Here is a 26,151-nt window from a genome sequence, read left to right on the forward strand (position 1 = left end):
CTTTCCTTCCTTCCTTCCTTCCTTCCTTCCTTCCTTCCTTCCTTCCTTCCTTCCTTCCTTCCTTCCTTCCTTCCTTCCTTCCTATACCATCAGCTACCTGATGAAAATTATCTGCGGATCCAATAGTTACTTGAAGTTTAACTTGTCTAAAATAGAACTTAATATTTTCCCCACAAATTTGACTTTTTCCTGTTTCATTTTTTTTACCAAAGTTTCCAGCAATCTTCACGTTACTCAAATGTATATAGCCTCTCTCTTATTATCCCCAATAACCTGGTTCTACTTCCACATATCTAGCAACTTTCTTCTTTTCTTCATTCACAGTCACCACCTTCGTTTAGTCTTCATCACCTCTTAACTGTTTATAATAGATTTCTAATTGGGATCCTTGTCTCCATATTTACCACTCTCTACTTCATCTATCCTCACCAAAACTGCCAAACTAATATTTATAAAATGCAGTTCTGATGACTCTACTTTCCTATTCAACAATCTTCAGTGCCTTTCTATTGCCTCTAGGCTGAAATATAAACTTTGTCATTTAAAGCCTTTTACAGTTTGGTTCCAACCTATCCTTCTGCCATGATTTCACATTACTTGATCCTTCTCAAGTCAGAGTTCCAAAATGATATACTTACTGTCTCCAATTCATGTCACTTTATCACCTAGCATCCTATCCTTGAACAGGTTATCCCTCACACTCATGCTTACCTCATAAAATTGTTAAATTGTTTTTTGTTTTTTGTTTTGTTTTTTGTTTTTGTAAGTGCAGCTCAGGTCCATTATCCTACTAGATAGACTATCCTACTAGATAGACCTTTGAAAATCTCCCCATTTTAATGCTCCGCCTCCCTTGGGCAGCATTACTTCATATTCACTCAGTATAATTTTTGTATGTACTTATCTATGCAAACATTGTTTAAGCCTAGTAATCTGGATTTTCCTTGAGGTAAGGAATTGTTTTCTTTCTGTTTTTCTCTGTACCTAGCAGCCTCCAGTCTTTTTGTATTGTTACTCATGAATTTCTGTCATGTATGACTCTTCATGACCCCATTTGGAGTTTTCTTGGCAAAGATATTGGAGTAGGTTTTTATTTCTTTCTCTAGTTCTTTTTACAGATAAGAAAACGGAGGCAAACAGGGTTAAAAGTCTTGTCCAGGGTCATACAGCTTGTATCTGAGGACAGATTTGAACTCAGAAAGAAAAGACTTTCTGATTCTACGCCAGGCCCTCTAATTACTGTGCCACCGAGCTATCCGTCCTGTCTTTTAGAGGTACTCAAAACAGATTTATTGAATCTACTTGTCGCTATTTTCCCTTCTAGCTTTCTTTTTCAGCCCCTCTTGCATGTTCTTTCAGAAATCTAATCTTGTCTATATTTACTATAATCCCTGGATATTCAAGAACAGTAGCAATTTCAAGTATCCTCTTTCGTTGCCCTCATAAAGTCAAAAGTTCCAGAAATTCAATATTTCCACAAATAGAAGCTGAATGAAGTCAATAAGACATGATAAACATAATACACATCACAAAACAGAGTCATACAAGATTGAGAATCATGGGATTAAGAAATAGCTCAATGACACATAAGAATGTAGGCATATGAGCCAGAACTCCATGCCTCTAGAATTACATCTGTCCTGTGGGTATGAGGGTGATGATGGAGAGTAATGCTTCCAGTCATACTGCCTGAGGACATAGGCTGTTTTCATAGAACTTGTGTGATTGCAGTAGAATGGAAAAGTTAATTGATTACATATTCTAACTTTTGGTCTTTTGCTCCTTTCAGCTTTCCAAAGTTTACTTTCTAATTAGGTTAATGAAGAAAGAAGAAATATTCCCTCTTTTCCCATTGTCACAGTCAAAATGTCCATTCTTAGAGTGTGTGATATCAGTTAGAATGAGTTCAAATTCTCAGTTAAATGATCCATAAGCCTTTATTGGGACCTACTATGAGATAGATTGTGCTAGGCTATGCTCCTAGGGAATATGAAGAGACAAATGAAATCATCTTTATCTGCGAGGAGTTTATTAATTAATTTACTGGATTAAAACAATTTTTAAAAAGTAGAATCCCTTACCTATTTTTTTTTCTGCCACGGGCTCCTTGAGCAGTCTGGCTAAAGATTATTCACTCATCAGAATAATGTTTTTAAATGCATAAAATAACATATAGATTTAAATAAAATATGGAGACTACAAAGGAAACCAAAGATTAGTACAGATGAAGATGTATTTTTTTCTTCTTCAAATTTATAGATCCCTAAAATCTATCCATGGACCCGCAAGGAGCCCTGGAACATCAGGTTAAGAACTTTCATTTTTTGAGGTCTTTGCAATTTATAAGGAGCTTCTTAGTCCAAATGAATCTTTAGATGGTAAAATATTTGTGTGTGTGTATGTATGTGTGTGTGATTTGATGGTGGTGGTAGTCCTGAACTCCTGCTTGCTTCTCTTCATCCCAGCATTCTCACTGCTAGAGAATAAAATGCATGGAAGAGATTTATACAATTTCTCTCTATATATTTATACTGCTTCAAGTGATGCTGTACCTTGGGGGTTCAATTATTTGAACAAAGACTCCTGGTTTGTGGAGAGAGTGTGAGTTGGTGCAATAAATGCTGGATGTTTGAAATAAGGAATTATGAATCTTGAAATAGATTAAAATGATTAAAACTGATACTAGAAATCTATAGCAATTTTTTAAATAGTGCAGGTACAATAATGAAGATGGCTGCTTTTTTTGTTGTTGTTTTAAAGAGTGGAATGTTTGTCATCAGATATGTGCAGAATGGGAAATTTTAACACTATAGACTAGGATACATATTATTTTAAACATAGTGGTGGGCAATGAGAAGTGGTTGGATTTTACTCTTTTATTCATCTTTCAAAAATACTCTGCATTTTGGTTTAACAAAGTCCAACGTGTACAATAAATCAGTGCTATTCTTATAAAGGTAGCCAGTTCCTTATATATGATATTAAAGTTTTAGTATGTCTAAGTCCTAAATTTTAAAATTCAGAAAAATATAAATTAAAAGACCTTTTAGGTTATTTCTAGACACATGTTCTTTATTAGACAAAATGTGATTTATTCAATTCACCGAGCCATCTTTATAAGTGATTATGTATCAAGATGTTTTTTCAGATGTATTCAATTCCAGATTAACCATGCCTTTTTTTCATAAAAATTTAACATTAGGTTACACATTTTTAGCTCATATATGTCAGCTATCCACTCATCTATCCATCCATATGTCCATCCACCCATCTATTCTTTCTTTCAACATTTATTGACTACCTACTATGTTTAAGGTATTGATCTAGGTCTTATAAAGGGTGCAAAGATGAAAGATACATGTGCTCTGCTCTCAAGGAGTTAGTATGATAAATGAGAAACAAGCACATTTCTCAACTTCCACAGTAAGGCTTTCCCAACCTCTCTTAATTCTAGTACTTTTCCTGTTATTTACATGCTGTCTCTTCCATTAGACAGAGAGCTTCTTGAGGGCAGGGGCTGTCTTTTGTCTTTATATTAACAGTACTTTGTGCAACTTTGGCACATAATCAGTCCTTGTTAAATTGCCTATTGACGGACGGATTGTCACATAAATATAATATAGATATGATAAAGTTCATGAGAGAGATACAAAGTACTAACAATTCAGGGAAGAGAAAAGATAATTTCAGATTGGGAAGACTGGGAGAGTTTCAAAAAAGTACCTGGTCTGGGATTTTAAGGATTTCAATAGGAGGAATTGGGGAGTGAAGCTATATTGGAAGGATTTAGATCCCTGTTACAAAAGTGGCATGGCAAATAGCTTCATTGGTCTTAATTTTTCAATTAACCAACAAATGTTTATTGAACATCTACAATATACCAAGTGCTGCAATATGCATTGTAAAATTATTTTCCTACCTTTTCATTATCCAACAGTTTGCCTTTTTTCTGTTTTGTGCTTATCTAGAACCAAATGCCTTTTATAGCCTTTAATGAGAATAAACTTATAGAATCATAGACCTTTGGAGCAGTAAGCAACTTCAAAGATCATATGGTTCAGTCTAATCATTTTTATAGCTAAGAAAATTGATGTTCAGTGAGGGTCACACAGGTGGTTAAATGCTAAGCAAGGACTAGAATACTCTTTTCCTCTCAGTTAAAACAAACAACCAAACAAAGGGGCAGCTAGGTAGCACAATGGATAAGAGCATCAGGCCTTGAGTTTGGAGGACCTGGGTTCAAGTCTAGGTTCAGACATTTACTAGTTGTGTGACTCTGGGCAAGTCATTTAATGCCAATTGCCTAGCTTTTGCTGCCTCTCTGTCTTAGAGCTGTTACTAAGACAGAAGGTAAGAGTTTGTTTATTTGTTTTGTCTTGTTTTGTTTTGTTTTTAAATAAACAAACGGGGCAGCTGGGTAGCTCAGTGGATTAAGAGCTAGGCCTAGAGACAGGAGGTCCTAGGTTCAAATTTGGCCTTAGACACTTCCCAACTGTGTGACCCTGGGCAAGTCACTTGACCCCCATTACCTACCCTCACCACTCTTCTGCCTTGGAACCAATACCCAGCATCGATTCTAAGACAGAAGGTAAGAGTTTAAAAAAATAAACAAGCAAATAAAATCCTCTAATTATTTAGTTGGAATTAATGAATATCCTCCATGCTTTCAATATAATTCTCTATACTTTAAAAAGTGAGTAAAATTTCAAGGGCAGGAATCATGCTAATATTTTATAACAGAAAATATTAAAGCCTATACACTAGAATCATGCTGTCAAATAGAACCAACCTTCTTTGTAATGGCACAACTGAGAATATAAAAAGGATTGTTCTCTTCATCAGCACCCCACACACACATATGAAACCCAATATTCCAATTTAGTATAGAGAAAGTTTACCTCCAAAAATTGATATATCTGATCTCATTTTTTAGTTGTCAACTTGTGCTTAAAAGTCAAGCTTTCAGGTTTCCAAGATATTATTTTTTAATCTATTTACTTGTAATGAATACATTTTGTGCATATTCAATTCCTTTTTTTCCTTTCCTTCTTTTTAAAAATATACATATGAGAGACTGACACACTGTGGCACTATCAAACGTAATGGACTTCTCTACTAGTAGCAATACAATGATCCAGGACAATTCTGAGGGACTTCGGAGAAAAAATTCTATCCACACCCAGAGAAAGAACTGTAGGAGCAGAAACACAGAAGAAAAACAACTACTTGATCACATGTTTCAATGGGGATATGAATGAGGATGTAGACTGTAAATGATCACTCTATTGCAAATATTAATAATATGGAAATAGGTCTTGATCAATTATACATGTAAAACCCAGTGGAATTGCTCATTGGCTACAGGAGGGGGGTGGGAAGAGGGGAGGGAAAGAACATGAATCATGTAACCATGGAAAAAAATTCTAAATTAATTAATTAAATAAATAAACTTTAAAAAAGTATATGTATGGACTTTTATATTTGCTGAATAAAAACTTATAATCACATTTGTTTGAATCAAATTAGAAGTTCACTATTTATTAAAAATTTATTTTATTTTATTTTATCATGATTTATTTTATTTTTCTCCTATTACAATTAAGAATGGTTTCCAACATTTTTCAAAGAATACTGAGTCTTGAAATCTCCTCCTCCTTCCCTCCCCCACTACCTACCCCTCTTTGAGATGGCAAGCAATCTTATATAGATTTTACATGGACAGTCATATAAGACACTTTCCCATATTAATCCTTTTGTAGAAGAAAGCTCAAATAGAAAAAAAATTTAAGAAAGGAAAAACTTTTGCTTTGGTGTGGATTCAGACTCAGTTCTTTTTCTCTGGAAGTAGATGGAATTTTTTATCATGAATCTTTTAGGATAGTTCTGGGTCATTTTTTATTGCTGAGAATAGCTGTTATTCACATTGGTTCATTGTAAAGTATTCCTGTCAATGTATACGATGTTCTCATGGTTCTGCTTAAATCACTTTGCTTTAGTTTATGTAAGTCTTTCCAGGTTTTTCCGAGCTCCTCCTGCTTTTTATTTCTTACAGCACAATAGTATTTCATTACAATAATATACTATAGCTTACTCAGCCATTTTCCAATTGATGGGTATGCCCTCACTTTCCAAATCTTTGCCCCTCCAAAAAAGAGCTCCTTGAATATTTTTGTACTTGTGGTCTAGCCTCCCCCCTTTTTCCTTTGGGTTACAAACCTAGTAATGCTATTGCTGGGTTAAAGGGTATATATTATTTTTTAATCCTTCACAGCTTCCTCCAAAACACACTCATGTCCCAGCTTTCCCACATCCCCTCCAAATTTTGTCATTTTCCTTTTCTGTTATAATAGTCAATTTGATAGGTGTTTAAATCTGTGTTTTCCCTAATTAATAGTGATTTAAGGTATTTTTTACATGACCATAGAGAGCTTTATTTACTTTGAGAACTGCCTGTTCATATCCTATGACCATTTATCAATTGTGAAAATGAATTGTGTTCTTGTATATTCAAATCATTTCTCTATATATTTGAGACCTATATATTTACCAGTCTCTATTATTAGAGACTTGTAAAACATTTTGGCACCATTATGATTATTGTGTATAATTTTCTATCCTATTTTCTCATGTTTAGTTTTGGACCTCCACCTCCCCAAATCTTCCCTTTTTTTCTATCAGCCCACCCGTCTTCTCTTTATCCCCTTCCCCTCCTATTTTCCTGTAGGGTAAGATAGTTTTCTAAACCCAATTGATTGTGTATGTTCTTCCCTCATTGAGCCAATTCTGATGAGAGTAAGGTCCACAAGCTATTTTCCCCACTTTCCCCCATCTTCCTCTCTACTGTGAACACTCTTTAAAACATCTTTTATATGTAATAATTTACCCCATTCAATTTTTCCCTTCCCCCTCCTCCCAATGAATTCATCTTTTTCATGTCTTAATTTAATTTTACTTTTTAAGTCATTCCATCATATTCAACTTACATACTCACTCTCTGTCAATGTATATTCCTACTAACTACATTAATAAAGACAAAGTTCTTTGGTGTTACAAGAATCATTTTCCCAAATGGGAATGTACACAGTTTAACCTTATTGAATGTCTTTTGCTTTCTCTTTCATTTTTTTTTTTATGGTTCAGTTGAGTCTTGTATTTGAGAGTCAAGTTTTCTATGCAGCTCCAGTCTTTTCATTAGAAATTTTTTAAAGTCCTCTACTTCATAAAATATCCATTTTTTTCCCCTGAAGGGTTACTCAGTTTTGCTGGGTAAATGATTCTTAGTTAAAGTACTATCTCCTCCACCCTCTGGAATGTCATATTCCAGGCCCTCTGATGTTTTAATGTAGAAGATGCTAAGTCTTATGTTATCCTGAATGTGGCTTGATGATATATGAATTGCTTCTTTTTGTCTGCTTGCAATATTTTCTCCTTGATCTGGGGGTTTTGGAATTGAGCTATAATATTACTGTGAATTGTCCTTTTGGGATCTTTTTCAAGAGATGATTGGTGAATTATTTCCATTTCTATTTTGTCCTTGTTCTTAGATATCACAGAAGTTTTCTTTGATAATTTCTTGAAAAATATGTTATTTTAATTTTTAATTTTTAAAAATTTTTTTAACTTTTATTTTTAATCATATCTTTCAGGTAGTCCAATAATTCTTAAATTCTCTCTCCTGGATTTGTTTTTCTAGGTCAATTGTTTTTCCCATGAGATATTTGACATTTTCTCCTATTTTTTTCATTCTTTTGACTTTGTCTGATTATTTCTTGAAGTCATGGAAGTCATTAGTATCCACTTGCCCAATTCTAATTTTTAAGGCATGATTTTCTTGAATAAGCATTTGTACCTTTTTTTTTTCATTTGGCTAATCCTACTTTGTAAAGAATTATTTCCCTCAGTGAATTTTTGTACATAATGGCCAATTCTGCCTTTCAAGAAATTTTTCTTTTCAGTATATTTTTGTATATCTTTTTCCATCTGACCAATTCTGCTTTTTTTAAAGAAGTTTTCTTCTTTGTCCTCTACCAACTGGCCTATTCTTTTTTAAAAAAGATATTGATTTCTTCAGCATTTTTTTTGTGTTTCCTTTACCAAGTTGACTCCTTTTTCATGATTTTCTTGTATCACTCTCATTTCTTTTCCCAATTTTTCTTCCACCTCTCTCATTTGATGTATAAATTCCTTTTTTAACCCCTCCACTAATTCTTACTAGGGTTGAGTGCAATTAATATTTTTCTTGGAGGCTTTGGATGCAGCAGTATTGACTTTATTGTCTTCTTTTAAGTTTGAGTCTACCCTACCATCCAAAATAACTTCCTTCGTTAAGTTTCTTTTTTTGTTTTTTACTTATTTTTCTGACTTTTCCTTTTCTTTTAGTTTAAGAAAAACTATTAAAGTTGGGCTCTATAACTATAATGAAGGGAGTACTGGATCAAGCTTTAGGTCCTTTGTTCAACTGCCTCCAGAACTGGCACAGGGGACCTATCTGCTTTCAGTTCTTCCAAGGTGATATGATGTAAGGAGAGGTGTGTTTAATACTCTCTGGGTCTGTTCTCTGGTCTGTGAGTAACCCCAAACACAATATTACCCTTTGGAACTGTGCCCACAGTCACCTGCTCTCTCTGGCTCCAAGTGCTGGTGTGTATAAGTGATCCTCCTCAGTCTTGACTGTGTCCCAGGACTATGACCTGGTTCTACACATGGGCGATGCAACAAGAGTCTTGCACCCAGAGCCAGTAAAGAGACTCCTGTAATCAACTTATAAGCAACTATCTGACCCCCCCCCCCTTCACCATTTGTGACTATAAGTTTTGGAAGTCTAGGCTGCTGTTCAGTTGCACTCAAGGCCTTTTGCCTGGTGCAGTGGCTCCACCTCCACCCTGGTGGCACTAGGTCCCTCTTGCTGGCCTTCTAAATTGTTTTGGGCAGAAAAATTATTTTACCTTGTCTTTTTATAGCTTGTGTTGCTCCAGAATTTGTTTTGAAGCATTAAATCATTGCTTTTTGGAGAATAATTTGGTAGAAATTTTTTAACCAAATGTAATAGTTGTGATAATTGTATAAAGATTTAAATACTCTAGAGATTGTATCAATTTATAATTTTTTATCAAATAATTAAAAAGTGGGTTAGAAAAAAGAAAGGGCATCAACCACATCTGGCCAGATTTTCCTATCACAAGTCTCCTCTCTAAGTTGGCTGTGTCAGACCTCAGGTGGGACCAGTACTCTCCTGGCAAGCTTGGAACCTAACCATGTGTGTGGGTACCAGGTCTTCCTTAGCTAGCTCTCACCCATGCTGGCCCTCTCCTAGCTGCTTCCTCCATCCTACCAGCCAGCTGTGCAGCCACACCAAAGATACACCAGCACCCTCCTAGTCACTTCATCTCTACGTAGTTCATAGGCAAAAAAGAGGTACTTCTTTTCCCTAGTCCAATTTCTGCTCCTTGTGAGGCCCTTTTCTGAGCCCCTCTTATCTGATGGACTCTGACCTCAGTTCGGATCAGAAGTGGGTCTTCCGAATGCAAGGAGTCACCACATAGTCTTTGGAATAGCTACGCAGCACCAATACAACATCTCACAGCATTATAGGGAGAACGCTACCTATCATCTCAAAGAAGTACAGTTCAGCGGTTCAGAAGTAAGACCCTTTGCTTTAAAATTCAAAGTTGCTTTGACAGATTAGTGCTAAATTTTTACAGTTTGAAGGGCCATCAGCAGCCTTCTAGTTAAACAGAGGATCTTCTAGTTATGTAGGAAAGGTATTCCTTTCTTGACATACTCAACAGGGGGTCACCCAGCCAGTGACTGCAGATTTCCAAAGAGAAGAAATAAACAATCTCTTGAGGAAGCCCATTTCCTCAGGAGAAGGAGCTCCTAATGAGGAATTTCACTTACTAATGTAGACAAGTACCTTTTTTTTGTGTATGTGTGGTCTGTCAGCCACTAAACATTTATTAAATATATGCCAGGCACTGTGCTAACTGCTGGAAATATAAAGAAAGGCAAAAGACAATTCCTGCTCACAAAGAACATATGAACTAATAGAGGAGTGGGTAACCACCACTGAAACTGCCCAAAGTTGGGAGATAAAGTATATTGTTTAAAGAACAGCAAGGAGATCTACAGTCTTAGAGAATTTTCTGGAACATTAAGAAATGAAATAATTTGCCAAATCACTCACATAATCAGTGTAAGACAAAGGCAGAATGTGAACTGGTTTTCCTAATTCTCTATGGCCATGGTCTTGTGATACTGACCGGCATACATCCTATTGATATAATGTCATAGGTTGCTCCTATTATAATTGGAGTTGTTGTCACCTAATTACTTGAACAATCAAGGATTTTCATCACCTATCTGTTGTCTCAAGGGACATTTTAGGCAAATTCACTTTGTATATGTCTTTACAGGTCTTATAGAACTTTAGATGCAGAGACTTTGTTTTCTTTCTTTACATGCACTTATATCATTATTTTAATTGTTTAACATTAATTTTACATTTTCACATATTGGACTTATACTGAACTGTAGAATGCAATATCAAGTGAATAAGGTCATTTTTTCTCTATTAAATTTTCTGATATTAATATTTTGATTGGCTTAGTCGTACTCTCTTCTGAGGCAGTCCATTCCACTTATGAGTCATTCTAATTGCTAGAGAATTTTTCCTTAGACAAAGTGTAAATTTTTCTCTTTTGAACTTTTAGCCATTGTTCCAATCTCTGCCTCTGGTACAAATATGATCTCTTTTCCACAAGACAACCCAGTAAATAAACTTTCTTTCATGCTAACATTTTTAGTAATGAGTTAAATGAAATGGAAGGCAGAAAGGAAATAAATATTTATTAGGCAGCTATTATGTGCTGGGCACCATACTAGCTAGCCACTTTATAAATATTATCTCATTTAAAGCTCATTACAACCTTGGGAGGTAAGTGCTATTATTATGCCCATTTTACAACTGAGGAAATGAGCAAGTTAAATGGTTAAGTTACTTATTCAAAGTCATACAACTAGTAAGTGTCTGAGGTTGTATTTGAACATAGACCTTCCTGATACCATGCCCAGGACTCTATCCATTTTTCCACCTAGTATTTTAAATGCTAAACATTTCTAGTTTCTCCAGTGAGTCCTCATGTGTCTTGTCTCAAGGCTTTCCACCATCTTGGAGGCCTTTCTCTGGCTACTATAGCTCAGGGTGAGCAAACTACTAGTTGGGGCCCAATTTTGTACTGGCCAGAGAACCAAGAAGAGGTTTTTTTTTCTTTTTAGGGACCCTTACTTTTTGTCTTAGAATTGAAACTAATTATCAGTTCCAAGGCAGAAGAGAATTAAAAACTAGGTAATTGGGGTTAAGTGACTTGCCCAGGGTCACACAGCTAGGAAGTGTCAGAGCTCATATTTGAACCCAGGACCTCCCATCTCCATACCTGGTTCTCTATCCACTGAACAATCTAGTTTCCCTATCAAGAATAATTTTTGCATTTTAAGTAAAGTTGTACTTTAAAATGTAAAAACCATTTTTAGCTCAAGGGCTATACAAAAGCAGATTGTAAGCTTGTTTGGCCCTCAGACAGTAATTTGCTGATCCCTGGTCTAGCATGTCAATGTGATATCGAGCACTGCACAGAGTGCACCATAAACAATCTGACCAAGATAGAGAATAATAGGACTATCTCTTTATCTTGGTGCTTCTTTTAGTGTAGCCAAAGATTAAATTAGTTTTATTAACTGCCACATTTGCTCTTGCTGCTGCTTGTTCCCTCCAGAAATAAAGACCTTAAAGAAACTCTCCCCTCTACTCAGCTATAGGATTTTTATTTTTTATGCCATCATAGTTTTCCCAAGTATTTCCCCCACTCCCTCTTCCTGAAAGTCATCTCATATAAAAAGTTTTTTTTTTTTAAAATTCAACAAAAGGAAAAGGAAAAATCAGCACAACTGATCAACATATTGAAAAAGTCTGAAAACACATGTAATGTTCTGTACCTTTGAACCTCCCACCTCCATAAAGGGGTGGATCCTTTCATTCTTTTTTAAACCAAGTTCTTCCTTGTTGTACTTCTCTCATATTTCACTTACGAAGTTGGCTTTCTTAAATAAAAGTGTATAGCTTGATGCTTATCCTTATTACATTCCATCTTCAGTCTCTTGTTGTAACCTGTCAAGATATTTTGAATCATGACTCAATTCATATAATCTGTTTTAACCATCACCCCTGCTTTGTATCATCTATAAATTTAGTAGGTATGATAATTATTCATTTATCCAGGTTACTTCTAAAAATGTTAAACAGTAGAGGACAACCACAGATCTTGGAACACTATACTGGAGACCTCCTTCTAAGTTCACAATAAACTTCTAATGACTGTTTTTGGTTAGCATTTGGAAGCAGTTAACTCAGTAGAGAAAATATAATCATTTAACTAAATCAAATTCAGGAATCCACTTAATTTTTCAAATATCTAGTCTAGTTTATTGTTGGTTTCTTACCTAGGTAGAATTCTGTGTTGTAGGAGCACAGTTGGGCCAGATCTGATATCACTTGAGCTGTACTGGGTAGTCCTGTCATGTAATGGGCTACCAACTGGTAGTCTGGGAGCACTGACAGATCTGCAATAATTCCAAGCAAACATGAATATGGCATTTGATATCCAGTTATTGCTGGACACGTGTAGCCTATTTTAAATGGATAACCCCCTAGGGCAGTGATGGTGAACCTTTTAGAGATGGAGTGCCATGCCCTGCCCCCACCCCACCCCCAGACCAAGTGTTGTGCCTGCCCCACCCAGAGAACACATGCCATGCCCTGCTTCCCCTTACCCCACACGGGGTGGGGGGAGGAAATGCTCCCATTGGGCTGCTGGGTGGAGGGACTGATGAAGTGAGGAATGTCCTCAATGAGAGTTGAGAGGGGGAGGGAGTGGCCTGAGCACTCTGTTCCCCTCTAGCTATGTCACCTGTGAACCATCCACTTTACTCCCTGTGTTCTCCCACTGGCTGCTGGGCAGAGGGGTGGGAGATGTGAAAAAATGTCACCAGGTGTGATAGAGAGGGAGAAGGAGCAGCTCTGCCCAAGTCCCTCTGCCTTTCTAGTAATGAACTCTTGAGGGGTAGGAGAAGGGCAGCCAGGTGCCCACAGAGAGTACTCTGTGTGCCATCTTTGGCACCTGTTCCATAGGTTCGCCATCACTGCCCTAGGGTCTTTGACTCAAGCCAGCTAGTAACCTTCTTTTCCTCTAGAACAGGGGTCAGCAACGTATGACTCTCGAGCCATATCTGGCTCTTTTGAGGGCCAGATATGGCTCTTTCTGCAGGAGCCATAAAGTCAATTTTGTTTCAGGCACTGTTACAGGAGCGCGCACTGTGAGCACTGTACGGCTCTCACGAAATTACATTTAAAAAAATGTGGCGTTTATGGCTCTCACGGCCAAAAAGGTTGCCGACCCCTGCTCTAGAGGTTGATTTTGGAACCAGTACCTCCAAAAAGCACAGGTCTCAGGGCAATCTTCCCAATTTACCTTATTCTAGCAATTGCTCTGATAGATGTAATATCCACTAGAGACTGGCTATAAACTGAAATTTGCAAACCAATCTATAATACTTCCAGGCAATGGAGTAATAGATATACTATAGAACTACAGGAAGTCCTCAGTATATGAACAAGCTATGTTCCAAAAATGGTTTTATAAGTCTGTTACTTTGAACTTGGAACATACTCCCATAGAAATAAAACCACAAGAATTTTTTAAGGTATACTATTGTATAACAACACAGTGTGGTAGTCAGAAAAAGTTTTAATTTTTTGGGGGGGAGCTTCTATGAAATTTATAAGGTTTATATACAACAGGCTGGCTCTGCTCTAAATATGTTTCTTTCTTCTAGCTAGAACTACTTCCCTCTTCTAGAAATAGCTATTCCTGGAATCTCCATCCTAGAAATTCTATGCCTCATACATTCTTGCTTAGCAGCAGGGGTGTTCTCTGCCTGTGATGTCACAGATATGGAACCAATCACATGATATTGCTAGAGGTTCCATGTGCCTACATATAAAAACATTGGCCCTAATCTATAAGAGTTATCTGCCTTGTTTTGGGTGTAGAACTCAAGTAGTTTTGTACAAAATTAGAAAGAGGGAACCTGGTTTAATTTGCATTGGCAGATTTGGAATATATCTCTCTGGGTGAATGAATGAATGAATGATGAATGAATGAATGAATGAATGAATGAATGAAAAACACTCATTAAGCACTAATTACATGCTAAGCACTAGCAATACAAATACAAAAGCAGAGAAAATCCCTGCCCCTGAGGAGCTTACATTCTGATGGGGAATATACCCCACATAGGGTATTGGTATCCAGTTAGGGATATTTTAGGTTTGGGAAAGTAAAGGAATGATGAATGGAGCCCACTTTCCAGTAGCAATGGCAGTGGTGATTTGATTATGATCAACTTCAATTATAAACCAGGTAGAAAATGTTATAGGGTACATGTGTGGTGGTAGAACAGAAGCAAACAAGATGGTGGAAAGTAAAGGGAAACATAGTTGGGTCTATCTATGTAAAATGAACCATGATTGCTTTTTGACTTTTTGGCTAACATCAAGTGTAAAATGAACCATGAGAGACACTCACCAATCAAGATAAGGGGCCTCAGAGGGCCAGCTGGGTAGCTCAGTGGATTAAGAGCCAAGCCTAGAGACAGGAGGCCCCTAGGTCCAAATCTGACCTCAGACACTTCCAACTGTGGTACCCTGGCCAATGCCACTTAACCCCCATGGCCTAGCCCTTATCATTCTTCTGCCTTGGAACCAATACACAGTATTAATTCTAAAATGGAAGGTAAGGGTTAAAAAGAAAAAAAAAACAAAAGATAAGGGGTCTCAGAAAAGATTCTCTGGATCTGAAAAAGTTAGGTTTTCTAATGTATGTCTTTTTTTAGGGCTGCTGCTAAGAAATGAGCATCAGTTATCTTCCTGTTGACCACTTCCCTGAGGCCCTGAAGTCAGGATAAACTTCTTAATAATTAGTTGGTCCAAAAGTATAATGTGTTGCTTTGAGAGGCAGCGATTTATCTCTCATCAGAGGTCTTCAATAAAATCCTGCATGACCACATGTCCAGTGTGTCAAAAAGGAATTCCTTTAATATATGGGTTATATAGCTACTGAGGTCCCTTCTAACTTGTAAATTCTATGGTTCTCTGAATTGGGGTGGTAGTATAGTATTTCATTTCAGTCATATCTGATCCTTTGTGCCACCCCCACCCCTTTGGGTTTTTCTTGGTAAAGATGCTGGAATGGCTTGCTATTTTTTTCTCCAGCTCATTTTACAGGCGAGAAACAGGCAAAAAGGGTAAGTGACTTGCCCAGGGTTACTCAACTAGTAAGTGCTTGCGGTCAGATTTGAACTCAGGAGGAGGAATCTTCCTGACTCCAATCCCAGAACACTCTCTACTACTACTCTCATCTAGCTACCCCCATATTGGTTCATAGAAGATAATAATGAGGAATAGGAAATAAGAAATAAAAGTCTAATTATGTTGGTTTTTAAAAGCCAAAACAAATTATTAGAATGTAAATTCTTCGCAAATAAGAATTGCTTCATTTTTTTGTATCTCCATCTCCAGCTTGCAGCCCAGTACCTGGGTTCTAGAATTCACTTAAAAATACTTTTTTGATTGATTTGTACTTTTGATATTGGCAACAGGGAGCCATTATAAACTCTTTATGAGAGAAAGAGCATGCCCAAAACAGTGTTTTATGAAGACTAATGAATAACAGAGTCATTTATGATACTGGTTTCTTCATGGGAGACATAATTCTCAAGAAAACCTTCAAGAGTATCTTTTTCTCTATTGAGTAAAGCACTTCCATAAAATCAATAAACAAAAATCATACAAGATATATGAGACTACAGACTACATTAGATTGATTGGTTCAATGAGTACTGAAATCACATCAAGTAAGATTTAAAAAAATCTTTACAAAGGCGTTTGTCATGAAAAATATAATATGTAAAATATAAACCAAAAGTTTCTCTACTATTGATGCCTAGATTATACAAATGCTCATACTGGCAAATGACATACTAATTGCATTAAGCACCAAAACCTAATAGTCACCCCATTCTGTCAGATGAGATCATGAACTTAAAGCCCTTGACCAATCTTAAAGCACTAAAGAAATATCTATGATTTTCTTACCCTCACTTCTTGGTTGGAGTTCATATAGACATGGTCCTAAGACAAGTTGCTGTACTTCTATTATTGCTTCATAATTTATATTCTATAGACTTACACATAGAGATAAAATAGCTGATGTATGAAGTTGATTAAAATATTAAAATATAGTCTTCTGGTTCACTGAAAGCATCTTTGGCACAACTCTATTAGTAGGAAAATTAACAAGTATGCTATCTATGGCATCTTGTTCCCACATGCATTTTGGTCTCTTTTGCCAGATCTCTATACTTGGAAAGTTTTTTGTTCCACATCATTTGGATATTATTAGCATTTGATATAGAGAAAGTTATTCAAAATAATGTATTTGAATTTTAATGAATCCATGTTATATCCAGGTAACTGCGGGACTGAATTTGTTCTATGATTATGGTAGCATTGTGTAGAAGATTTACTCATATAACCAAATTTAAGAACCAGCTGACATCATGATTGACAATATCTGAATGAAAGTCAACGACAGTGGAAGAATAAATCATAGTATCATTAAAGAATGGCAGAAGTCACCTAACTGAAAAGAAAAAAATAGATGAAGAGTTTAGAAAACAGAACACAAGGCTGACAAAAAAGGCATGATACAGTAGTAATTAGAGACTTCAGTTATTCAGATATATTAGTGCTCTTGCTTGGCCACAAACATAGCAGCTGCTAATTTTCTACTTTGCTTCAATGATCATTCCATCTTGAAAAAGGTAAAGGAAATAAAAAGGAGAAATTTTCTTCTGGGCCTGAATCTTAGAAATAAGGAGGAAATAAATTGTTTCTTTAATGAAAATTGGGGGAATGTTGGGAGACACTGACCAATCTCTCTTAAAGTTTGTGATAGATGGGGGCAGCTGGGTAGCTCAGTGGAGTGAGAGTCAGGCCTAGAGACAGGAGGTCCTAGGTTCAAACCCGGCCTCAGTCACTTCCCAGCTGTGTGACCCTGGGCAAGTCACTTGACCCCCATTGCCCACCCTTACCAATCTTCCACCTATGAGACAATACACCGAAGTACAAGGGTTAAAAAAAAAAGTTTGTGATAGAGAAGAGAAAATCCAGAACCAATATATATCTTATATTTTGAATGAGAAGAGTTTATAGGAGTAATAAAAGAAGAGATCTGTGGTTCTGTGGTCTAAAATTTTGCAGAAAAAGATAAGATAAGAGTGTTGGGAAGCTCTGGAGAATATTATATAGGCACAAAAGAGAAAAAAAAAGTTGATGAGTTAAAAAAAAAGGGGAAATTGACTAAGAAGAGGGAATTAATTGTCCAGCCTAGATGTTTACAAGATAGTTTCAGAATATGGTATCAAAGGCAGGTAAAGGAGCATGAATGCAAAAATTAAAATAGTTATGTGAGAATAATGTCAGCAGAGCTAAAATCTCAGAATGAGTCAACATTTGCAAGGAATATAAAGGCAACAAAATTTTGTAGTATTTTTTTATTAGTATTGAGCAAAAGAGGATATCATAGAAGGTTTGGGGGTGATACTTGAAATAGATTAATGGATGATAGATGATGGAGTAAAAGTAGAGCTACTCAATTCTTAATTTTCTTTCTTTGCCAAAAAATATCTTTGGATAGGAAAAGGCAGAACAGAAAAGACTAATAGAGTGTTGAAACCCAAGGTAAATAATAATATGTCACTAGGCCCAGTTATATATCAGTGCCCCAAGTCATATATCGTTTGCTCACCTTGCCCTCACTCAAGGTTACCTTTCAGATACATCCATAAATAACTTGACTGTAGTTCAAATTTCCACAGATGTGGATAAAAGGATCCCCAGCTTCCATAGAGGCACATAAGGTAGCAATGTATACTGAGTACAGGACAGCTTTTATTCAGAAAATACAGGGGGAAAAAAGGACTTACAATAGTCCCTAAAAAAATCATACAATTCTCCTCCATAAATCCTACTCCTCTTTTTCTTCTACAATCCTCCAGAGTCAGACTTTTCCTGGAAGTGAAATTCCCTTCAGGTTGCTAAACAGGCAATGCCTAACTTCTAGGGAATTTCACTTTCAATCTAGATATCCATCTGGTCTTATATTTTGTCTCAAGGGCTTAGACTCTCCGAGGTAGAGAAATACCCTTGATCAATCCCTTCCCCAAAGTACTTGAACAGTCCAAGTAACTCATAACATTCAAGAGTAAACCCTGGATATTTTATTGCCTTTATTTTCCCTCATGTTTTGGGGCCCCATAGCAAAATCTTCATCTGTCTTCAAGAGGTTGATACTGTTCAAGAAATCCACTCTCTGTCAGGCTGGTTCCCAGTGCAAGAACTCTCAACACTCATAAGAAAATCTAGGATCCAAATTTATTTTAGGCTGAGAGATTATACTAATTGTCTCTTTAAAGTTGTTACTAGAAATTTGGGACCTAAGAATTCTCCTTTAAGGTTGAATGGGTGAAAGGATATGCAATAACCAAATGTTTCTGTAGCCACTGAAGACTTGGAAGAGGAGAATCAACTCCTTACCCCAGGGGCAAAGATACACACTTAGTTCTAATCTACTCTTTCAGGATCTTTCTAGGCAAAAGAATAACAACAAAAAAGGTTAGTCTGTGATGAAAACTTCCTTTTACTGGCCTACCCAAAAAGGTAGCTCCTCCTACAGGAATCTGAAGCAACTGATTCAAAATTGTTTCTCAGGCCTTCCAAGGTAATTAAAAAAAATATTGGGGCAACTAGGTAGCTCAGTAGATAGAGAACTAGGCTTAGAGAATGGAAGTCCTGAGTTCAAATGTTGGCATTAGATACTTCCTAACTGTGTTACCCTGGGCAAGTCACTTAATCCCGATTGCCTATTCCTTATTGCTCTTCTGTCTTGGAGACCAATACTTAGTATTAATTCTAAGATGGAAGGTAAGAGTTTAGAAGAAAAAAAATAAGAAAACATATCAGTTAGATCCAAGCTTTTAATTGGGAAAGACAATCAAAATCTCCAATGACTTAACAAATACTAGTGTAGCAAGCATTAATAAATGCTTAAAATGGGTTCTTCAGAGGAAAAAATGTATCTATAACATATTTTAAGGTGCTACATTATTAAGTTTTACTCTCTCTTAAGTCTAGAATGACAATCAACAAAACAATAAGTCAAGCTCTGATTTATAACATTTACCAAGATTTAAATATTCGTATTGAAAATTTAACAATGTTGACACACCCCTGGGGTACCCAATTATGATCATGAAGTCTCAAGGAACTCCTATGATCATCCTCCCTACATTCAAAAAAGAATCAAGTGTCTATTCTTAAATAATATCTTTATATTTAAAAAATATTTTAAGATATTTTTGAAGTGATTAGATCTGTTTACTTTTCATCTTTAAACATTTATTGAACCAATCTCAAATTTATCAAAAGCTGTCAAAAAAACATGTCTCAGAATCGCTCTTCTCCCTCCATTCCTTCATTCAGCAAAGTCAAAATATTGACTCACAGTGAAATCTAAGGCAACAAACTGATACTACAAACATAAGATGCTGTCTTTGCTGCAGAATCAAGCAGGAGGAATGCCTAGGTGCTAAGAAAAAATCTCATTCCATCACAAATATTTGCAATAATAATAGAATGAGCAGGAAGTTATCAGCAAAACAAATTGCTTTTTGTATAAATGTTCCCTTCTATCAAGTCTGTCCTAGTGTGAAAGTTCTTTCAATTTTCAGGGGCATATTCTACTCAAGTCATATACGTAACTCTCATTAACATTAATGGGACTCACATAGAGAGAAAAAAAGGCCCCCAGAGTATTTCTCGAATGAAGATATTCAAATGGATCTTAGACATTTTACCACATTACTCATCTTTTCATTCTTGATCCTTTCAGCATTTGAAATGAGGAATTAGGTTGTGGTAAAACATTTATAAAAATAGACTTGTATTATCCTTTTCTGTCAGTGATGATAAGTATTGTCACTTCAGAAACTATTACCTATGGGTCTTGATTTCTTGGAGACATTTGAGAGGACAATGTGGTTAATGTTTGGAGTCATAAAAAGAAGAATATGAACTAGGGGTTAAGGGATTTGAGGATTTAGGGTGAAGATGCCATTAAATCATATAAGTTTGGTCAGGCACATATTTCAGACTATTCCTTTCCAAAAGAGACCTAAACTGGCTAAACCTTTTGAAATTTATAAGAAAAAGTATTTTCTGGTACTCTAGGTTAACTCAAGTTGAATTTGCTTTCTTAATGTATCACTAAATCTTGAAACTGCTCACCATATGAAGAATGAAGTTCTTTTATGAATCTAGCATTTTAAGATGTCACCTGGCCAATACTCCTCTTCCTCCAAGGTTCCCCCTTAGAATACTATTTAATCAATATCATATCACTAGATTTTTCCATCATTGATTTTCCAAATTTTTGAGTTATATTATAACTGGACATTAGCAGAATATTGGCAACATGAAACTGTTTTAAGATGTTCAAACTTAATATATTAATGATCAACTCAGTATTAGGGATTGTTCATTTTTAGGGGTGTTAAGAAAGCAAAAAGGCAATTAAAAATAATTTTAGATCAACAAAAGAGTATAACAATCACCATTATCTTATACCTCTAAATAAGGACTAGCAGCTTATAAGACATTTTGGTTCAACATATTAATCATTAGGTTATAAACAGAAGGTCAAAATAGACCCAAATTATGAGCATGCTGAATTGTTATAAGACACCATTTCCTAGAGTTTAGACTTTAAAAGAGATCCCAGGGGCATCTAGGTACCTCAGTGGATAGAGTGCCAGGCCTGGAGTCAGGACGACTTGGGCTCAACTCTGGCCTCAGACACTTCCTACCTGTGTGATCCTGGACAAGTCACTTAACCTGTATTTCCTAGCCTTTGCCATTCTTCCATCTTATAGTTGTTACTAAGATGGAAGTTAAGAGATTAAAAATAAAATAAAGATCCCAACTCAGCCAGTTTCATCTACATTAATACAAGGCATATTTTTTTGTTGTTGTTGTTGTTTTTGCTGGCTGCCTCACCTACATCTCCCTTCCTTTTTTGAACATGGGTCTTATCCCTTTTCCTCTTGCAATTTCCTTTTCCCTACTTGTCATGAGACACCCAGATAGCAGGATTCCAGAGTTAATTTTCCATGCTCCCTCTCCCCTTGGCCCTGCTATACACTTTAGCCTTGACCTGACTTTCTCCTTCCCCCTCCAAGAATTGTTGTCTGAGCAGGACACAATCTTGTGGGTTACAGAGTGTTTTCTATACTAACGTGAACCTTGTCCTAGGCCGCTTCAGGTAGAGTGGGTAATGGAATGTGTAAAAGAGTGTATAGAATTTGATGGAACAACAACACATGTCAGTCATGGGCTCTGGATTGGGGGTGGAGTGGAGATGGTTATGAGTGTCAGGAAGTCAGATCTAGGATTTATATCATATCCTTTAACGTGTGTGTGTGTGTGTGTGTGTGTGTGTGTGTGTGTGTGTGTGTGTGAAAGACAAAGAGATGTGTTATCAGAGAAAACTGTCAACATTGGGGAAATACAGGAAGAAAAAAATTGTAAAAGCTTGGGTAGGTTGTATAAAAGTAGGAATTACCATCATTTACATGAGCTGCTGCTCCTTGATATCTAATTACCATGCAGCACAATTAAGGATTTGTAATATTTACTTCATCATAACTTTAATTTAATTACAAAACAAAAATCTACTCATATATCTTTAGTCTTCTTTATTTGTTAATTATATGATTGCAACTTTTAAAAAATGTGAGAAAGACTCCAAGATCCAAGCAATATGATAAATGTGAATTGCATAATTAAGCAATAATAACCTGAGCCTGGGCACCTAGGGTTCTTCCATCTTTGGGTTCCAGAATAAGTGAACTTGATAGCTAAGCACCTCTGGGCATACCCAGTCTAACATGGAGATGTCTTTGAAGGAGTTTTTGAATGGTCCCAACTTGCCTAACATAGACTTGTGTCCCCCACAACATGGGTAGTCATAATCTCTTTTCATTTTCTTCTTCAGACTTTTAAACTGGCAAGACTGGGTAGTTAACCCTTATTCTCTGAGATCTTTTCCTATGCTCTCTTTCAGCTGCTTTCCCTTATCAGTTGTGCCCACCTCTTATTGGCTTCATCTAACATGGATGCCATGAACTGAACTGGTCGGGGTATTTTGTTACTGTTCTGTATTTTTTTGTACTTAGTTCCAAGTGATGGGGACCTCTAGACCAGGAGTCTGAGCCACGGTGAACACGGAGCCTGGATTATAGGCAGGATGATGCAGCCAGTTAGGCTGGCGTGAATTCCTGAAAAGCCAGTGTACCTCGGCCTTAAGCTTAAGAGAGGTTTTGGACTTGCAATTGGAAATGTGCTCTATAGGAACTGAGCTGAGCCATGAATCTAATCTCCTTCCTCTGCCCAGAGACTGAGGTGGCATGGGGGTAGAGGTGGGAAATTATGCCTTCCTTGTGGTAGAGGCATGGGAAATACATTATATTTGGACTTTTCATGCACTAGGGGCCAGGGTAGTCTGTGTTACATGAGTAATAAGCATCTCTCCTGAAAATTATCTGCATCTATATTTACTAATGGGGAGGTATTTTGGTGTAGTGGATTCAGAGCCAGCCATGGCATCAGAACTAGGCAGGTTCAAATTTGACAAGTATTGGTTGTGCAACCTAAGAGAGCCATTTTAACTAAACTCCTAAGGCAGCTCTCTAGTCCCATAGACTGAAGAAACTGATCTACACTGGTGGAGGGAGTTTCCTCACAGGACATTCTCTATGTTAGAGAAAACATAGGTCCAGTGCATTCCCATTATACACACATATACTTCCAAAAAGTTTATTAATGTTAATACTTTTCAACCAGCTAAATAGCAGCAATTTCAAAGAATGAATATAGACTTATTGTTACCTTGGCTATAACAAGACAAAATGTTCAAGCAGATTTATATATTTTTTAAAACAAATTTATAAAGGAGGCTGACAGCCAGTGCAAGCTGGAAATTTATTTTGACTGTCAAAGCCAGTGATACAAACAGGGATACAGATTTTGAAAAATATGCTATTGTGTATTTTGGCTAAGCAAGTAACAAGTATTTATTGATTTGTTTGTTTAAATCAAAGGCCCTCTTCCCAATTATCTGTATATGTTTTTTTTCTTTTTGGTAATCTTACCCATTCCTATGATTTCCATGATGACATCTACAAAATCTTGTTTTCCTCTCTGGTCTCTCTCTCAACCTCTATGGAATATTTATTTGATATCAGCCTGCTCAGTGTACCTATCTGGATAACACACACTTAAAGAAATATAGTAGTGGGATCAAGTGTCCAGGGCAAGTGATATCAGATGCAAACTCCAGAAGGTAATAGATACATCTTTCTTTCCAAACATGCCTTTGCTTCTTTTTTCCGTTTCTCAATGTCCTCAACACTCCCTGAGGCCCTTATCAAAGTTGGGAACTTCACCTTTATATGCTTACAGGCAAACAAGTCCTGTTGATTTATTTTTTAATTTAAAGAATAGTTCTTATATTTGTTCTCTCCTTTCTACTCATCTTGCTATTCCTTGTTCAGATCCTTATCTTAAATATTCTACCTCCTTCCAGTCTTTTTCTTCATCAATAAATTCTAACAAATACCTCTAACCAAGTATCTTCTTTGCTCAAAAACTTTCAGTGAGTACTTATTATTACCTAAAGCATAAAATACAAACTCCATGACACTTGGAATGAAGATCCTTCACAGTTTGGTTCCAATCCAGAGCCATCAAACATGTACCCCATGACACTCTTGAATATGGTCCAAACTAGATTAAAATATAGTTCCTAGTTGATATTTCAATGTGTTGATGAATTAAACATGTATTTAATACTATCCACATTATATATACTTTAATACTATCTATCTATCTATCTATCTATCTATCTATCTATCTATCTATCTATCTATCTATCTATCTATCTATCATGGATTTTTAAATCAATATACAGCTCACAGGAATCCTTATATATGGTTTAGTGTCTCCAATTTCTGTTTTAGTTGACACCACTGCTCTAATCTACCATTCTAGTAATATTTAATTCTAACCTCCTTCACTTTTGTGGGCTAGATTACTAAGGAGGCATGAGTTAACAACATGGACACGATGGACATAGACATACACTCTTGCAACACCAAATAAGGCTGTTGTGAATAAAGAAATAGTGGTGCAGAAGTAGGACAGTGCAGTTACTTTGCCTACAGTTGGATTGATCTTGGGCCTGGTTAGTAAGTCCTTTAGGCAGGAAAAATATAAAAATTATTTTAGGACTTTGTCAGGTTGCTCTTGAAACCATTGGGAACCTTGGCACCAATTGCTTTAAATCTTCTTGCTACTGGCTCTTGCATTCCTTAGCTTCTTTTAACTTCCTTGAGAATTGCTTGAGCAATCTCATTATACCAGATGTGGAACTTCCATTGAAATGTTCCCATATTCTACCTTCCAATTAAACTGGATGAATAGCTTTTACCTGATCACATCCTGCCCTCTTCTCCCTCTTGGCATTCTTTATTTCTGGCATTATTGGAATAGCTTTCTCCCTTCCTTCCATGCTCAGATGTCACTTCCATCACTTCTCTTATTTTTCCTAGCTGAATGAGATCTTTCCCTCACCATATTTTTATGTCCAATCCTCTCTCCTGTATTGTGTTCTATCTTGTACTCAAATATACAAATGAATATAATCTCATTGATGTTAACATTCTTTCCTTTGGTACAGATGAAAACCTATCATTATCTCTCCAAACTTTTGTGATTTTTGTGCATGTCCTCCAGTGTGTTCACTACAGACGGTCCATCCAACATGCTAAGAACCTTCTCTCCTTTTTGGCACTACAGGTATGATATAATGTCAAATCCTAATTAATTCTGAATTGACATGTTCAACCCATCCTCACTTAAATTGGCAGGTCCGAGTGGTTCTCCAGAGGGGCTGCCATCTGGCCACAACTTACTCAGAGAATCCTAAGGATAACCTTGTTATGGGGAGAAATATGGAACTGCTATTCACCACTGTAGCTCCTGAATCCCTACCAGTGTGTTTTCCTTTTAAAGAAATCAACTAAGGCAATACCATTAACTCCTAAATTTGAAACATTTACTAACCAAAGACAAAATAATCATAGTCACATAATCACAATCACAATCAAGTCTACCCATAAAATGGGACCACACTTTCTCTCCAATGCACAAAGTATCTATGGGGGTGAGGGTATACAAACTTACAGAAACATAACAGTGAGTTATATGAACAGGAAAGTTTGTGTCCAGGGCAACTCATGGCTTTGGACTCCAGGGCTTGAGATCTTTATTCTTTTAGGAAATGTATTACTTGTGAAGAAGGATGATGCGTCTTCTAGGCTTCTCCAGCCTCCCGTTGGAGGAAGTTGTCTCTCCACTACTCTTGGGCTGCTAAAGCAATGTTTGCGCCTTTTTGCAAATAGTAGCATGAGAGTTGCTGAGCTTTCTGTGTCATACCCTTTCAGTAAAAAGCAGTGCCCTTGAGCCTGAGGTCTACAATGTTATTCCAGTCTATGCTGTGGTTTTTGAGGGTTTTCCCCCTCTGAAGTCCTGGAGGGCAGTAAAAGGCAATGAATATAAATCTCTGAGGAGTTTCTCTTCTCACAATTTCTGTAGATGGGACTAGAGAACTAGGAAATTTTCTCCAAGCAGCTCTTCAAACAGCAAAGGATTTTGCTTTCTCCATTCAATTCACATTATCAGTCCTTTCCTCCAATAAGATCAGGCCTTTATCTTGACCGCAAAGCCCGTCAGTCTCGACACAGCTGCTTTCAGCTTAAAGTATCTGCTGTTATTTTTTTCTTTTTCCAATATTCTTTTTGGTTCCAGTGGCTTCTGTCTTCTGGATGCAGCTTCTCACATTAGGTCCTATTTTGACTGTTGTT

Source organism: Gracilinanus agilis, chromosome 1 (genome assembly GCF_016433145.1).
Source record: "Gracilinanus agilis isolate LMUSP501 chromosome 1, AgileGrace, whole genome shotgun sequence".
Taxonomy (NCBI): domain Eukaryota; kingdom Metazoa; phylum Chordata; class Mammalia; order Didelphimorphia; family Didelphidae; genus Gracilinanus; species Gracilinanus agilis.